General features: G+C 44.8%; 1 long non-coding RNA gene across 1 annotated transcript; it reads right to left on the bottom strand.

Moving 5' to 3' along the window:
* Positions 1-2,088: 2,088 nt before the first annotated feature.
* LOC123100740 (uncharacterized) lies at positions 2,089-2,925 on the bottom strand. Its single transcript, XR_006448455.1, has 2 exons — positions 2,556-2,925; positions 2,089-2,342 (listed from the first exon to the last, which is right to left on the bottom strand). It is a non-coding gene; the product is annotated as an uncharacterized lncRNA (long non-coding RNA).
* Positions 2,926-3,651: the final 726 nt, after the last annotated feature.

Raw genomic sequence — 3,651 nt, 5'->3', positions numbered from 1 at the left:
CTTTCTCTTGCGTGAAGAAGCTAAACTCAGGTCGTCATTTGATTGGATTGTGATTATATTTTAATCCCACCATGTTGGTCTTGGGAGTCCAACATTAGTCTTCACTGTGATCAATCTCCATATATACTTTGCGACAATAATTGTCTGGCTACACATATATGGTTGATAGTCAAATTTGCATCATATGGACTACTGTATTTTAATTATCTAATTAGAGAAGATATAGTCTACACTGTGGGCCTTCCATTTCGCATTAGGATACGGTATGTATATAGTAGAAGATAAGTTTACTTTTGTGTTTTAATTAAACCATATATATGTTCTAACTGAGACAATTGCATGCATAATGTATAGCTTCAAGAAAATTTAGAACGTTTGCTCTAAATATATATAGGTAAAACTATGTCTATCATAGCTTATCACATAACTAGTTAAGGCTTACTAAACATTTAACGGTTTAGGGTCTTCTCAGCTTTGATTAATTCCTCTGTGTGTGGGGTCTTCTCAGCCAGAACGAGGTTACTTGTTGGATGAGAATTGACTAGCAGACACACATCACTTGTACTACTGAAATTAACCAGCAGGGGACATGCATGCATATATATGATAGCATGCAAACGGTATAATAGTATAAAATGAGGTAGTTGGAGTTGGACAAGGACGGGTAGCGCTCACGCTTTAGCTTGTCAAATTGGAGAAAGTTACCTTATTAATCTTCTAGAATTTCTCCACACACTATCACTGACACGAAAATCAAGGCAAAAAACACTATCTTCATTAATCTATCTAGCTAATCCATGGTTAACCAGATTCAACCTGATAATAGTAGGACTTATGGTACTCTAATTGATCAAGCTTAACTAGTCCATTACCGATATTAATGCTAAGCAATCAATTCGTTTAGATTTGCAAGGCTGTAGTTTCGACGCACAAATCAATTAAAGCAAGAAAGAAGAACTAACTAAACATCCATGTCGATCGCCGGTGTGTGTCCTCGGGGCAGTTTCTGACATGTCTTGGTCATGTGTGTACGTTCCTGTTTAATTAGCTAGCTTAGTTAGATTCCTTTTTGTGATGGGGCAGTGGATGCAAAAAATATCCATCATCGGCAGCTGCTTGAATGCACTTTTAGTTAAAATCGCAGCTACTTGGTGTGACCCTGATCGATGCCTGCCTCACATAGAACTTGGCAATATGATTTTCTATGTGTATCTATGAATATACTTTTTCTCTTGGTCATGGACCATATAAGTCACAGAATTGGTTAGACAGTATGTAGAGGGCTCGTTTCCGGTCACCACAAGCCATTGACCCGCCTCTGCTTGCACCTACGTATATGCATGCTCTGACTGGCCTGTCCTCTATGCTCACAACCTAGCTTAATTAGCATATAGCCTCCCTTTGGATTAGCAGCTAAGCTCGCTTTATCCTCGAAAAGCTCGCGGGCTTTTCCGATTTGACACAGTGGTTAGAGCTGTTAGACTGCTTAAACCTGTTTTCTTGCAAAATGTCTATCCCTTTTCCCATGAACAGTTTGGGCAGTTTTAATTTCTCTTTCAAGGGAAGCAAAAGGCTGGGGCCACGTTGATAAATGTAAAATCAATATTATTGTTAGCTTATATTCTACACGATCGCACCTCTGTACCCAAGATTTCATTGCACATTATCTCACCGTGCCACATATCTTACAACCTCTTTATTCTCTGCAACGAAATATCATAAACATATATTCATAAGACAAAAAAGACGATGCATTCCTTCTTTACCAATTTTTTTTTTTGCCAGCATAGAGTTGCACTAAAAAACGTGTACATCATAGTACCAAGTATACTTTCTCACTGAGTTTTACTGAAACTTGAGAGAGAATTGAGGTTTGAACAGAAAAGGTTCAAAAGTGGGAATTTCTGCCAATGTGAACATGTATACTCCTCTGCACCTTACAAATTAAATCACATAAATATTTTCAAGTACGGTCAACACAGGGGTACGACCTCCTCTTCCAAAAAAGCTGTTGTTATCAGCAATTGATGTAAATACATATACATACCCCTAGTATAGTCTGGATGTCATTCATTCTTAACTCTTGAATGAAAGAAGCAAAACAAATTATATTATTGAGACTCTTACCAAGCCCTCTTCCAATGTTCAATCTTTGCAAATCAACAAATAGCCAAACAATCAAGACACGACCGTTCCGTATTGTCTGGTGGCTATATTCCAAGGACATCCTATGGGTATGTTGACATGAATGACTGTGCAAAGGTTGATGTTCCACAACAATTCCTTCCAGCAGTCGGTCTACTTCATGCAGTCATGTTTGTCCAAGTTTGATTGTAGGCGTACTGTTCATTGTGCTCATCCAGAACATGCAGACAAAAAGATAAAGATAGTGAAACAACACAGATCAGAAGTTGCTTTCTATGATAAGTTACATGTCAACAAAACAGATAGAAATAAGTTGGTCATGATATCTAGCCATGGTTATCTTGGGCAGCAAAAACGATAGCTAGCTAATTGAGAAAAAGAACAGGGAGGCAAATGAATGGTAGAGTTACCTCAAAAGCCAGCTACCCCTCCCACCACGGATGACGGCGGTGAATGGCGTCCTTCCCCGCAGCAACACCTCCCATGGTGGATCCCGAGTTCCCGACGATGGACGACATTTAGCTTCTGCGGAGGCTCCTACCACAACGTTCCCGGGGGAGCTCTAGGGCCTCCAGCCGTTGCTGATCTTCACCAAAAGCGGCGTCCATGCCGGTCTCGGGCCCACCTATGGTGGTTGGCGGCATCCGTGCCGGTCGCCGGTACTCTTGCGGTGGCCCACCCCACCTTTGTTGGGCTCGACCCTAGACTAACTCTCTCGCTGGAACGGAGGTGGAAGAAGCAGAAACGCAGAGCAGGAAGTTTTCTGGAGACCAACGCCTAGGCGCACCAGCTCGCGACAAATACGTATAACCCAGCCGGCTTTTTAGCCCAGCAGCGACGCAGCGCCCACGCATCCAACGCCCACGCACTCAGGAGCGCCTGGCTGCTGCATGCGAGCGATCCGCTCGGGCCTCGCGCAGGACGCGGCCGGCCGCTGCTAACAGCCTGACTACAGCCACTACGCGCACGTACACGCTGCTGCACACACGCACGCCACACACGCACCCACGCGCTACACACATACACGGCTGTGACCCAGCCCGTGGACCCGACCTGATGCACCGATGCCGGTCGCACCGTCACGGACCCGACCTTGCGCACTGACGCCAGTCGCACCATGCTCCGTCAGGACTTATCCCCAACAATCACCCCCAAACCTGGACGGTATGAGCCGGAGCCGGGCTATGTGACCAGTAAAGTAAGGCCGTTCGTGCGGCCGAGGCGCCGTTCCTGCGGTAGGCGTTTGTGTGCTAGAAATATTTGTGTCCCTCTCCTTCTTCCACCTACCTCCGAGCGAGATAGTCTGGGGTTTGTCCCAACAACCTTCCGGTGGTTTCTCCCTCATCGTCCTCACCTACGCAAGGAGCAACGGGAGTGGGGCGTCGAGGAAGGAGAAGCAGAGGGAGAGACTGAGGAAGAGGATGCCGAGGAGATGGAGGCGCTACCTAATATACTACCCATCAAAAAAATATACTAAACCTATTAGGTGATGTGTTCTGGTCCGAG

Source organism: Triticum aestivum, chromosome 4D (assembly GCF_018294505.1).
Source record: "Triticum aestivum cultivar Chinese Spring chromosome 4D, IWGSC CS RefSeq v2.1, whole genome shotgun sequence".
NCBI classification, from domain to species: Eukaryota; Viridiplantae; Streptophyta; class Magnoliopsida; order Poales; family Poaceae; genus Triticum; species Triticum aestivum.
The sequence above is the reverse complement of the archived record's forward strand: the minus strand, read 5'-3'. Positions and strand labels throughout refer to the sequence as shown.